This window comes from Dipodomys merriami, unplaced genomic scaffold (assembly GCF_024711535.1).
Source record: "Dipodomys merriami isolate MVZ:Mamm:240054 unplaced genomic scaffold, mDipMer1.0.p SCAF_1, whole genome shotgun sequence".
Taxonomy (NCBI): domain Eukaryota; kingdom Metazoa; phylum Chordata; class Mammalia; order Rodentia; family Heteromyidae; genus Dipodomys; species Dipodomys merriami.
In genome coordinates, this window is record NW_027202270.1 from 124,528,142 (window position 1) to 124,542,931 (window position 14,790).

At 39.5% G+C, this 14,790-nt stretch overlaps 1 protein-coding gene across 28 annotated transcripts in view; it reads right to left on the reverse strand.

The window, feature by feature from the left end:
- Nrxn3 (neurexin 3) overlaps positions 1–14,790 on the reverse strand; it is a 1,574,539-nt gene that overhangs the window by 1,339,621 nt on the left and 220,128 nt on the right. The window contains exon 1 of one of the 28 annotated variants that reach the window (XM_070028639.1): positions 1,541–1,592. The exons of the other annotated variants lie outside the window; for them this stretch is intronic. The gene's annotated coding sequence lies outside the window, so the exon portion shown is untranslated. Of the gene's footprint in view, positions 1–1,540; positions 1,593–14,790 lie in introns of those variants that run through there. 28 annotated transcript variants of the gene reach the window in all.

Consider the following 14,790-nt stretch of genomic DNA (forward strand, 5'->3'; position numbering starts at 1 on the left):
TTCCATCACATGTGTGGCTGCTACTTGGCTTTTGCTATCTTTCATTTGGGATGTATATGAAGGGGTTAAAACAAATGCTTCAATTAAAATTAGTGATTTCAATTGTGAACGACACAAGATCAACTGTTGGGTGCATGTTACATCTTTTTGTCATTCTATTCCTAAGGGTGCTAATTTCCATGAAGTCTTGGGAGCAGCCTGAAACTCTTCTGGAACCAGATGGTTAACAACTAGAGGGAGGAGAGAGATGGGCCCAGAAAGGAAGGCAAGGAAGGAAAGGCAGGTTGAATGTATGTACCCGTCAAAGTCTACTTGAGATTATTAATACTATTGATCTCTTCTTCACAATTACCCACCAACCAGGATGAGATTCACTTATCATTCTAAGTAGAACCCACCCAGGATAACAATCTGAGTTTACCCACAAAGTACACATTTTTGGTTACGAATATTTAGTCAACACCCATTTACCGAGTACACACTCTAAGTACTGAATTGAATAAAACGTAACCACCTGGTCTCAAGCCAATTACTACCATACTAAGAAACATCTCATGATTACATTATGATTTCTACCAAACTCTAGAGCTGTATAACAGTCACTTGCCCCAATAGTCAATTGCCCCAATTCTCTCATTCCTGTCCCTTCCTAGACCAACCTAGGTGTCTCTGGAAATTGGGAGGCTGCAGACAACATCTGGTACACTATGGGAATGTGTTTGTCTTAGCCCGGCTCAAAATAGTATCTGACAAGCCCGAATCACACAAGTTCTGAAAAACTCACAAGAAATAACCTAAGAAATCTATAGCTGCCTCCTCCAATTTCACTCCCTGTCTGGCTGCTTATTGACTTCTGCAGCCTGTATTGACAACGTGCAACCCTGGTTCTGTCTGCCTGATCTCTCTCATGCAGCGGTAACCAGGAAGGAAAAAAAAAAAAAAAAAAGAGGAACAGAGAAACATCACAGCTATGACTCATGCCAAAGACCCTGTGCTGGTGCCAGGCACCAACCAGCCTGGAGGCAACATTTCTAAGAAAAAAAATGGAAGATTTGTTAGAAAGAAAATGCCTGAGTCCTTGTTTTGGTGACCCCCTCCCCCCCCAGCCTTCCCCACTCCTTCCTTCTTCTTTCAGGGCTGCATAGCTCTTCTGGCAGCCTCAAACCCCTGCCCCACATGAAAGCTTCCAACACATCACTTTAGCGCGAACAACACAAGCCCAATGTGAGGAGAATGGGGCAGAGTCCACCCCACCACAGCTCAAGGATCTCCTCTTAAAGGTGAGCTGAAAGGGACTTACCTGCTGAGAGCGCCAGTGAAATTCACTGCAGAAATGGAAGTGCAGCATGTAGATCCTTGGAAAAGCACAACCTCAGGGGAAACAACCAGCAAAGAAATGGACTCCCCCCATCCCCCTCCACCCCCAGAGCCACACACACACACACACACACACACACACACACACACACACACACACATTCCCAAAGCCCTCCAGTCCTCTGTCTCTCCCGAAGCAATTGATAATCTCACTAACACCTACCACAGTGTGCAGGAAACTGCTTTGCTAACACCGCCCTCAGTGTGCGTGATTTTGCAACTCTTCTCTCTCACCCTTCAGATCTTAGAGCAACACTGGCGATTAGAAACCTGCCCACACCTGGGGCCCAGGACACAGGGTGGTGTGTGTCTGTGTGTGGTGTGTGGTGTGTGTGTGTGGTGTGTGTGTGTGTGTGTGTGTGTGGTGTGTGGTGTGGTGTGTGTGTGTGTGTGTGTGTGTGTGTGTGTGTGTGTGTGTGTGTGTGTGTGTGTGTGTGTGTACACACTGGAAGCTTCAGGCAGCAGAAAAGACTCAGCCTCTTCCCAAGGGATTCACTAGAACTGGCAGACGGTGTCATGCCCAACTTATCTCCTTTCTGAGTGTGAATCACTGACTCGGGAAGTCACATGGACCCACGATTCCCAGAATTCAGGCTCTGTTCTGGGAAATACTGGTGGAGGGGAAAGGGGTAACTACTCCCCTGTTAGCCACAAGCTTTAAATAACTACTGTGATCCCAATTCCCAATGCATGCTTGGAGAGGACAGTTTGAAGCTCTTGTAACAAGGAGAAGAGGAGGCAGGGCAAAAACCAACACCCCTTTATATAGCAATCACTTGAGTCCCTTCTTCCTACTGATTGGTTGTGAGTTTGAAGACAGATGCAAATGTTTGGAATATTCTGCGATAACTACAGGGGGCTTTAAATCCCTTCAATCTAGATTCATAACGCAGAAGCCCTCCATACCTTACCCTATCCTCGGGGTAGTGAGCCACCCAAGGAGTAGCATAAATGAGGGGGTAGAAGGATATATGTAGGGTGGTCTAATAAATAGAGTCTCAATTATTACTCATAAAGCCCCACAGGGAAAAGGCATCACTTTAATTGCTTCTTAATAGTGCAGCAATATTAATAATAGACGCAGCCTTTAGGCAGGTACAGTTCATAGCACCGTGCATGCCTGACGTCATCCAGTAGTCCAACAATTCATATGATATACGCGATTGGTAATCTCCCCATTTTAGAAATGAGAGGACATAGTTTTAGGGACAAGAAGTAAAGCACCAAAGGTCATATGATATTAAAGATGGTTTCAGGATTGTCATCCAGAGCTCTATCACTTCTGAACAAGCGACTAACCCTCTGGTCTACCATGCAGACTAGGTGTTAACCATTAACTCCAAATCATTTATACCTGCAATGTTTGAAACTGGTGACTGTTTTTGTATGAATGGCCTTCACTTTGTCCCTCTGCTCTATAAAAGGATCTGCTAAGGATTATACTCAGATGCTCACAATCTCAGAAGAAATAACCAAATATTTTATAAGTGTGAATGGCAAAGCCAGGTGCCAGTGGCTCATGCCTATAATCCTAGCTACAAAAGAGCCTGAGTTCTGCAGATCATGGGCAATCGGGGTAGAAAAGTCAGTGAGACTTTTATTTCCAATTAACCACCAAAAAAGACAAAAGTAGAGGTGTGGTTCAAGTGGTAAGGTGCCAGCCTTGAGCTAAGGGACAGCACCTAGGCCCCCGGTTCAAGCTCCAATACCAGCATACACACACACACACACACACACACACACACACACACACACACACACACACACACACACACACACACACACACACACACACACACACACACACACACACACACACACACACACACACACACACAAATGCTTTTAAGGACCTGAGTAGTAGCTGCTTTATTATAACTCACATAAATACAAATATCCTAAGAACAATGGTGTGTTCCATAAAATAGATCCATTAATTAAATGAATAAATTACTGTTCTCACTTCTGAATGCTCTTGGATGTGATTTTTGTTAACTCAAAGCAATTGCTTATTGTGATTTTTCTTAATACAGATCTTTATTGCTATCAAATGGAAACCTGTTTTGCTTACAAACCTTTTCTTCATAGATGTTAACTAATTAATACAATATCTTCAGGGCAGATGAAAGTAGCATATCCCCCATCTTATCAAACAAAGTATGCATTGATTACAAGCAGGTTAGTGGTGCATAGCACACAATGGATAACGTAAGCCACTCCATTCAGATCAGTTCTTTGTCCATGCAGTGGTTCATCACTGTTTATGTGCATGGAGACACAATCACTATTTTAAAGCGGGGGGAGGGGGGGTGTAGCTCCCTCAAAGTACTATGTCCTTGGAATTCAGCAAAACTTCCAGGCTCTGTAATCTACTGCTTTTATCTGGTTGAGATCCTAAAATATTTTGTAAACTAATTTACCTATAAAATGATGAATGTGTTGCCCTTTTGTGTATCACCTTCTGGACTGTGTTGATTCGTTCAGCTGCTTAGATCAAGAAGTTAAGTATGAGTGATGGACTTAATCCTCATGTGGGCCAGTTAGCTTCAACAAGTTGAAAAGTAGTACAATGGCCAGAACAGGATATTTGTGCAAGCTAAGAGACATAACAACTTGCCGTTGCTTGAATGTTTGTGTCCCCTCAAAAAATGTAGGCTGGAAGTTTATATATCCTATATATCCTGGTGGGGCTACAAGGTGGAATCTTTTGGGAAATGGTGAAGTCATGAAGGTCCCACCTTTATGGGTGGATGAGGGTCTTATAAGAGCGCTAGAAGAATGAGGTTATACCCTTCCTTTTCTTCCTCCTTCTCAGTGAGGACATAGCACATTCACATCTTAAAGCAGGGGAATGGGATATCCTCAAACAAGGAATTGGCTGATATCTTGCTCCAGGATTTCCCAGCCTCTGCAACTGTGAGAAATACGTTACTATTTTATAACTTATCTGGGGGAATAAGGGGTGTTTAGCTATAGGTATAGCTCAGTGGTGGAGAACTTGCCAGAGCACAAGTGAGGCCCTGGATTGAATCCCTAGCACCACAAGTAAGTAAATGAACCACCCAATCTCAAGTAAGGTTTTTACAGCAGCACACATGAATACAGACTGCCCTAATTACAAAAAGAAAAAGAAGAAAAATACAAAAAAGGCTGAGTATAGATGATTTTCCTAAGCACAACAGAGAGAACGTCTGTACTTCGAAGACAGTGACAGGTGAAACGTACAATTCAGGGAATTGTGAGCTCTAACTATATGATGCTTGTAAAGCATCATGCATAAGTCCAGGGAATGAGAAGTACTCCATAAATATCATTACAGTTCACTGGAATCCAATTTTTTGGAGGTCTTTCTCCAGGACCTTTTTGAATTTTTCTAACCCCAGGAAACAAAATAAACATATTGGGATTAATAAATGGGCCACCACATAAGGTTTCTGTAAAAAGTTCTCAGAAAGCAGAAGACAAACTGATGATGTGTACGGTGGGCTGAAATTCCAGAGATAGTACCAACAACCAACCAACCCATGGAAGAAAGATAGGTCAAATTTTGTTTAGCAGTCACTGAAATTTTCAAATGAATCTTTCTGCCTTTTGCCAACTGTATCAGGGAATAAATGGAAGGAATAACTAGCACTTCTTGGCTCCAAGGTCAAGTCATAATAGGCGATTGCTATTTCTTTTTCTGTCTCCGAGACAAATTTCTCTTTAAAAAGATAAAAAAAAAAAACCTACATTTTTATACCATGGCTTCCCTTCCAATATTCCTAGGCAAAAAGGTAAATTTTCTTCTAAGTCATCAATCTATGAATACTCAAAATGGAGAGGAGGGAATAGGAAAAGAACAAAGCCTCAAAAGAGCCAATTGGCTATTTTTTTTTGGGGGGGAGGGTCCGGTCGTGGGGCCTGAACTCTGGGCCTGGGCACTGTCCCTCAGCTCTTCAGCTCAAGGCTAGCACTCTACCACTTGAGCCAATTGGCTATTTTCTTTTCTGTTCCTCTCACTTGAAAGTTAAATATCAATGAATGCTGTATAAATGAACAGTCCCACAAAACCCCTCTGAGTTCTACCCAATTCTAGGACTTTATTTATTATTTTTAATTATTATTTATTGTTATTATAAAGGTGGGGAACAGAGGGATTATAATTACATGAGTCAGGTAATGAATACATTTCCTTTCATCCAGTGTCTTCCCTTCCCTCACTCTCCCAGTCTAATTCTAGTTTATCTCTGAAACTATTCATGCCATGTTCTGGAACCATTCCACAAAGAAACTCAGCAGTAAGAGGTAACAGGTACAATTACATGCCACAACAGTAGTATGGACTTTTTTTTTTTTTTGGTCGGTCATGGGGGCTGAATTCTGGGCCTGGGCGCTGTCCCTCAGCTCTTCAGCTCAAGGCTAGTGCTCTATCACTTGAGCCATAGCGCCACTTTCGGCCTTTTCTGCTTATGTGGTGCTGAGGAATCAAACCCAGGGCCTCAGGTATGCAAGGCAAGCACTCTACCTCTGAGCCACCTTCCCAGCCCCAGTAATATGGACTTTTAAGGATTCAGCAGACTGGGAAATGGCCAAAGTAGATGGCAAATGCAAATTACTGTGAAAAATAGTTAAATAACAACTAGTTATTAAGGTCTAGATAAGCCTGCTTTACAAGGAAGCAGTGGAGAAATCAACATGGTTAAAAGCTAGTATTGAAATAAGTGAAAACACAGCCTCTCAGGAGGCTGAGATCTGAGGCTAGTTCAAAGCCAGACCAGGCAGGAAAGTCCATGAGACTCCAATAAACTACTCCGAAAAGGCTCACAGTGGTGCTATGGCTCAAATGGTAGAGCACTAGCCTTGAGCAGAAGAGGCTCAGAGACAGTGCCCAGACCCAGAAGCCCCAGGACTGGCAAAAAAAAAGGAAAATAAATAAAAATAAGTGAAAATAGAAGGAAAGTTCACAACTATTCAAAGCAATAAGACAGAGTGATGGAAAATTCCTATCTAGGGAGCCTCAGAGCCTTAAGGAGAATCCAGAATCCTGGATGACTCCTGGAGAATCTCCACTACATGGATGCCTATAATTGGCTATGTACTACCCAGTTTTTTAAATCTCTTTGCTGTTTTTCAAAATAAGTATACAGATTCCCACTTCAGAGAAGATGAAGAGACATAGTGGTTCTTGTTCTATTAAGCACAACCAGAACGTCTATCTATCTATCTATCTATCTATCTATCTATCTATCTATCTATCTATCTATCTATCTATCCATCCATCCATCCATCCATCCATCCATCCATCCATCTATCCATCTATCTATCTAGCTAGCTAGCTAATCTATCTAACTAACAAACAAGAAGATTCTGAAACGCAAACAGAAGATAGACTATCTAGGGACTTTGAGACTCAAAGATAAACACAACCTTCAGTTTTCTTTTTGTGTTATATATCTCCAACTAGGTTCTGGAGAAACTGGTAAAATCTGGCAAAACCTGACAGATTGGAATCCCATTCAGAAAATAATTATGCATGTGTGAAACACCACAGTGAAACTTCTTTGTACAGTTACTATACTAAAACACCCATTTTACTTCCCAGTGAGTAACTGGAAAGTAAAATGAGCTCTGTTGAGGGATGAGATACCAGTGGGAGGGCATAGGGAAGAGAGAGGGTGGAGGAGTATAAATACTTTATATACATGTATGAAAATATAACAATGAAATCCACTGGAATTGTTTTAAGAAAAGTAAGGGAATAAGGGAGAGTAATAGAAGGCAATGAGTCTGTACATCAAAGTATTTTTATGCATGTATGGAAATGTCATCACAAAACCCTTAAACAACTAATACATTCTAATAGAATTTTTTAAAAATTCAAGTTGGGCACAATGGCTCAGGTCTTTAATCCTAGCTGCTATATTAAACACTAAGATTAGATACTAGCCAGGGTTTTTGAAGGGCATGTAAAGTGTGTGTGTGGCTAGGAAAGGGCAGCTTGCAAGAATCTTGTGACAGAATTCTTCAGTAAACCAACTAAAGTAATATAAAAATCCTAGTTATGACATTTTTACCATGGTTTTGCTAGGTGTTGCTAAGGAGAAAATTGCATAAAGGGTAAATCAGTAGCTCTGTATTACTTCTTACATCTGCAACATATTATAATGATATATTTGATAATATATACAATTATATCATATATAAATATATTATAAATTAAATAATGTCATATATATTTATTACTTCTTATAATTATTAGCTATTATATTTATAATTATGGAAAGATAAAAAGTTATTTTTTAATTATTTTTGTATGTTATTGTAAAGCTGATGCAACAGAGGGTTATAGTTATATGTCAGGTAATGTATACATTTCTTTTTGAACAATGTCACTCCTTCGAAGCTTAATTTTTAAAAATGAATAGTTCCTGTATATTTCAGCATTATTTTGGTTCTTGGGGCTTTTCTTTAGGATTCCTTGTCATGGGCCTTTCCCATTTACATTGAAAAATGGTGTTTCTGCTTCTCCAAAGGATAGATGAATCTTGGCTCAGGAATCAGAACTTCTTTTTTTCTAACTCATCATCATTCCTCAGATTTCAGAAGATAAAGTTCATCTCTTCTTCCTCTCACTTACTTTAGGACTAACAATTATTCTTGCGGTAAGTAAAATCACTTTAATATTTAGCCTCATTCTTCACCAATCTGCTCATCCAATACATACCTGACTGCTTGCTTTAGATTGTGCCTCATTTGTAAAATAGAGACTATGACATGATAATAATGATAGATAATACAAAGGATAACAACAACAATAATAATAAATAAGGCAGGTACTGTTGGCTCAAGCCAGTGATCCTAGCTATTCAGCAGGCTGAGCATGAGCTAGCATGAGCAAAACAGTCTGTAGGACTCATTTCCTAATTAAGCAGCAAAAAGTCTGGAAGTGGAGCTCTAACTCAAAAGGTAGAGTGCTAGCCTTGAGTGGAAAAGCTAATGGATGGCACCCACACCCACACTTAAGTACTTGTATCCTCTCATTTAATCAAATTCCAAAAAGATCCTTTGATCACAGTCATTTAGGCTCAAAAGGTTTAATCAGCCTTCCCAGGACACAGAACAGCAAAGATGAAAATCCAAGTTTTCTGATCCTGCAGTTGTCACCACTACTCAGGAGTTTATGTTTCCTTCAAGACTGAAGAATTCAGCAATTCCACCGTATCAGAACTACCTCAGAATGGATTTCCTGACTGAGTGGCATGGAGATTGTTATCTGTGAACACTGATCAGCTCTCAGGGCTGTGAGATATGATGAGGGTGGTTTGCATTATAATAATGTTGGCAGAGTTAAGAATACACATACTGCCCTGAGCACTGGCATCCAGCAATGGCAGTCCTCATATATTAACATCTGTACAGCAGTCTTGAAGAGAAAACCATCCCTACTCTCTGTTACATATCTTGACATATCTGAGAGCAAGGCACAGCTAGTGATTTCTTCTAAGACCCAACTTCTCTGGAAAATTTATCATCAACTATTATTTCTAATTTGTGAATCTTCACAACCCAAAAGGTGTGTGTGTGTGTATGTGTCTGTGTGTGTCTGTGTGTGTCTGTGTCTCTGTGTGTGTGTGTTGAACTGGGGTTATATTAAACAGGGGTTAAACTTTGGGGCTTTGTCCTTCTACTCAGCTTTACAACTTACTAGCACGTTATTACTTGAGTCATGCCTCCACTCTGGCTTTTCAGTGGTTAGTTGAAAATAAGAGTTTTTGATTTGCCTGTCTTGGCTTGCTCCAAACCTTGATCCTTAGATCTCAGCCTCCCCAGTAGCTAGGATTGTAGTTGTGAGCCAAGAGCACCTGGAAACACATTTGGTCTTAGTTCCTTTCTCATTGGCTCCTCTTTCTTGCTTTCTCACATTCACTCTTTCCTTCCCTTGGCTTCCCTGTCTCATGGGTCTCTCCAACAGAGTAGCTGTCATGTCCCTATTTAATCAATCATTGAAGGAAGGAACTAACTGTTGAAGGTTGAAGAAATGACAAATAACATTCATTTATTCTTCATGCTAACTTACTGGGAAACTAGTTCCTTGTTAATTTGCCCTACAACCGATACATATTTCTTTACCTCATTCTTACTACACCAGAAAATATGCATGATTTTTTAAATCACTTTTTGCTTTTCTATTTTCTTCCTCTTATTCATGTGGCCAGTACACAGTCTAGCTTGCACATGGTCAAATTTTTAGGTGTTCCTGCCTACTGCTCAGGCAACTATGCCCAGCTATAACAATCTGCATAGCACCCTGCTGGGTCCATAAAAACCCATCCCAGACCACACAAAGAAAAGGCTAGTGCCTCCCCACTGAGATCTGCCAGAGTTTCAAAACTGTCATAGAAATAAACAACCCTACAGAGGCCCGTGTGTTCTCTGTGGGATATGGTCTGTCCTTGTGAAGATAGGGATATTCAATTCTTGAAGAAAAAAAAATCTATAAAAGCTCCACTTCAGTTTTCTTCATACGCACCCTGAGCACATAGCACACCTGTCTCAGAGAGAGTTCAAGAAGGCTCTTTCAGAAGTGCTCACACAGAAAGCATTACCTTCTTAGTAACCCCTGTTGCCCTATCTACTTCCTGGTCTTCCCATCAAAGACGTCCCTATCTTCAGGTCTATCTCTAGGTCTCTGCTATCCCAACGCATGGCCAACTTCTGTAACTGTGGGTTGATGGGCAGAAAGAGCGATGAGATCCTCAAAAACCAACACAACACATCTAAAATACTCACTTAACCAACTCTGAAGGGATTTATTTTTTCAAGCAATATAGCTTTACATGGCAGTGTTTACTCTGTTTAGGTTAACCTTGCATATTGTTTAGGCTGTATACTGACCACTCCCCAAAGAAAGTTTCGTGGTTGTAAAGTGAAGTCAGACTGGGCAGAAATGCTTGCTGTCAAATGACAATATAACTAATGCAGACAAGGAAATGTTAACTCCAACCTGACTTCCTCCCTGCTAAGAGATAGGTAGAAAGGGAAAGGGTAAGAAACAGTAGCCAAAGTAACACTTGAGATCTGTGGTCTATCCTAAGAAGTAGGGCCTAGACATTGTAATACTGACTTTCTGTCTACTTGAATTCCTATCCCAAACCTTCCAGAACAGGACTCAGCAAACTGTCTATAAAGTGTAATTTACTAAATATTTTAAGCTTTGTAGCCTGTACAATCTCTTTCAAACTTACCCACCTTTGCCAGTGTGGTACAAATGATACAATGAGCAATTGGTAGACAAATCAGTGATCCCCTGCACTTTTTTATTAAAAAGAAAACAAGTGGTAAGTGGTAGGTCACATTAGGATTGTGGGACACAGTTTAACAACACTTTATCATGCTGATTAAAAACAACAACAACAAAAAAACTACCAAACACCTAAGCTGTAAAAGCCAAATGCACAAAAATAAATAATGAAGGAGGACTATAATGCTATAATGCTTTCATAACTAAAACAGTATAATACTGGTACAAGCACCAATGAAAGATTAATTGGGCGAAGATAAGAATCTCATTTATGTAATAGCTTACAAAACAGAGGAAGCTTTACAAACAAGTGAGGGGTAGGAAGAATGACTGCCTCTGTGAATGTTTGCAGCTTGAAAAACAAAAAGGAACTCAGTTTAGTATGTCACACAAGAAGTTGATTTTACAAAAACTTACAAGTTAAATTAAAAAAAAATAAGAAAGTACAAGTAAATATTTCTCCTCTGAACTATAAATGTCACTTTGAACACAGGGGAAGCAACTCAAGGAACCATAAAAGAATCCATTCTTGTTACAGAAAAATAGTTCTGCCTCTTAAAAAATCCATAAACAAAACTGAAACAAAGAGAAAAATGTTTGATACAATATGTATTTATGATACCAAAATTTATGATACCAAAAATGATGATAATTATCATAATCTAAAGATAGAAAAATTGATTATTATATTTATTATAATGATAAATTGATTTTTTAAAGGCCATCAAAGTAACAAGGGTAAAATTCAAATCCTCAAGAGAAAATAAACCTAAGGTACAAACATTTCATAGAACCATACATGAAAAGAGAGAAATTCCATGCTACAAATAAAAGGTTTAAGAATTAAAATCATAGTCTTCAATATTGATGGGGCATTATTGGCTCAGATATATGTTGCTGGTAGTTCATGGTGAACTGGTGTAACCTCCCTGGAAGGCCACAGTCAATATATATCAAGGATCACTCACTGTGGCTGCTGGTGGTTCACACCTGTAATCCTAGCTACTTAGAGGCTGAGATCTGAGGACTGAAGACTGAAGCCAGCCCAAGGAGAAATGTCCATGAGACTTTTATCTCCAGTTAACTAGCAAAATGCTGGAAGTCACTTCCCTTAAATGAAAAAGCCAAGCAAAAAAGTGAGGCCCAGAGTTCAAGTCCTACTCCCAGCATTGAAAAAAAGAGGGGGTTCTTAAAGATTTGCATACCATTTAATATTGTAATCTCATTACTATGACTTGATGCCAAAGAGGCAAGCAAAAAGAGAAATGTAGCACAGTATAGCTCAGTATAAAACGGTATTACTTATAATAGAAAAAATACAAATAAAAAACATAACACTGTAGAAAAAAATCAATTAAACTGGTTTGTTGATAAAGAATATTATTCCATCATTAAAACTACATTTTCCAAAATAACCAGAGAAGAATAATTAAGAGTATACCAACAACAATGTAGTAGGAGTTATTTCTAAGTTGATCACTTCCTTTCTTTTATACTTCTCTATACCTTAAGTTCTCTATATCAGGGGTCAGGAAAACCTTTCTGAAAATGGTAGAATAGTAAATATTTTATTTTATTTTATTTTATTTTATTTTATTTTATTTTTGGTCCAGTTGTGGGGCCTGATCTCTGGGCCTGGGCGCTGTCCCTCAGCTCTCCAGCTCAAGGCTAGTGCTTTACCACTTGAGCCACAGCGCCACTTCTGGCTTTTTTCTTTTTGCTTATGTGGTGCTGAGGAATTGAACCCAGGGCCTCATGCATGCAAGGCAAGCACTCTACCACTGAGCCACCTTCCCAGCTCATGGTAAATATTTTAGACTGTACAGGCCTTGTTCTCTGTGCAACCACCCAACTCTTCCACTGTGGAGAGAAACAGCCAGAAACAATAGAGAACCAAATGCACCTGGCTGTGTTCCAAAAACCTTATTTACACAGGCTTCTCTGTCCTTGTAAGAACAAGAATTATAAAAAGAAAAATATGTTGTGTTTATTAAAATGTTTCCAACCATTATATTCACTAATCTCTTTTCTTCTCCCCCCTCAGACTTCAGAATTAATGGAAAGGTTTCACTCATGACTAATGATTAATTACAACACCATGGACTCATTTCATTTCAGCTGGATCAATATCCACCATGCCGAATATCAAAAGATCTCTGCACTTGGAGTTAGAAATATGAGTTCAAACCTTGGCTCAATCATGTACTGGATGAGAATTTTGAGACATGCTCTTTATTCAGTTTATTTACTTGTCTATCCCATTTGTTCAATTATTTACGGGAAATCTTACATGGGAGTATGTGGCCCTGGGCAGACACATAATAGGTCCTTATAATAGATCAGTAGCATTTTCCTTTAGAAGGTCTTGCATGAGCTTGGTTTTAAAATCAATTAGCAACCTCCTACTTTATCCAAACCACCTAGTCATTAAATGGCCAAGGGAATGCACCTATAGCACATTTGACATGACTTTTTTTCTCAATAGACCAAACAATTTACACCAGCAAAGACACATTCAAGACCACATTATAAACATCTCCACCATAGGACAGTAGGGGAGCAGTTCCCGAGCAGTCCTGACACTGCTCTTCTGGAACCCTGATTGAATCAGAGACAGAGCTAGACAATAAAATTCAGTATATACAAAAGGTGACCAGAAAGACAAGTCTGTTAAAAAGAAACAGAAACAAAAAAATCACATAGAACATTAAAAACAACAACAAAGAAAAAGCTCTTGTGTCCGTGTCTTGGAGTTCATTCATCTCAGGATCATTTTATATGGTCACAGGTACATAGCTATTGAGCTATCCTAGACATATACTAGTTATTGCAAATAAGGGAAAGCAGAGGACCTATGTTTCTTTGGGTCTGGCTCACTTCACTTAATATGATTTTGTTCTAAGTCTTTCTATTTCTTCACAAATGGGGTGGTGTCTTTTTTTTATGGAAGCATAGAAAATGTGAGACGTGTATGTGTATGTATACATACATATCACATCACATTTTCTTGACCCATTCATCTACTGAGGGGCATCTGGGTTGGTTTCATTTCTTAGCTATGGTGAATAATGCTGTGATAAACATGGATGTGCTGGTAGCTTTAGTATGGCCTTGTTTGTGGTCATTTGGGTAAATGCCCAGATGTGGGATTGCTGTGTTGGTCATAGGGGAGCTCTATGTTGGTGTTGTTTTTAATGTACTATGTGATTTTTTTTGTTTCTTTCATATGTTCTTACCCCTATGGTATATCGTCTGTTGTTACTGTATTTGATTTTGTGACCCTGGTATTGTATATATGTTTATTTGAATTAGGGAAGGGAACAACAGAACGGTGAGACAAAGGACAAGGGGGAAACCAATGCAACAGCAATATACACAAGATAATACGTTGGAAATGATCTGTACAACTTCGGGAGGGGTGGGGGGAGGGAAAGCTGAGGGAAGGGGTAACAAGGTTGGCAAGAAATATACTCATTACCTCACTTATATAACTGAAACCCCTCTGTATATCACCTTGACAATTAAAAAAAATTAAAGAAAAAGAAAGAGAGCAAAAACAGCCAAGCTTTCTCCACTCATGAACTAATTGTCTTCTATGTGCTGAAGGCTGAGATGCCAACCTATGTTGCCACTGGGAGAGCTGAAAATCCTAGGAGATGGAGCCTAGCAAAAGGAAGGTAGATGCGTGGGACTCCAGCTCTTTCTTCTCTTGTTTTGCATCCTGGCTGCCATGAGGTGAGTAACTCTGCCCTATCACCTTTGTCCACAAATGTTTTGTTCTGCCTCATTGTAGGACCTAAAACAACAGGGCCAACCTACCAGGGACTGAAACCTCTAAAACTGTGAACCAAAACAAATCCTTTCTCCTTTTAATCTGATTATCACCAGTAATTTTTTTCCAAGTAGCAAGAAGCCAACTAATATACTTTCATTCCTAGGAGAGAAGCCATGTGGACCACGTCTTGGCTGGAAATTCTGGTACCTACCATAAATCATGCTTCATATATAATCAGGCTCTACCAGTGACTATTTGGGATCCTAGAAACAGCTTTATGAAAAATGCAAGACAAGTACCATATGATTTTTTTTTATTGCTTTGTATGCCCATCCCCCATGGTATAAGCCCTGTT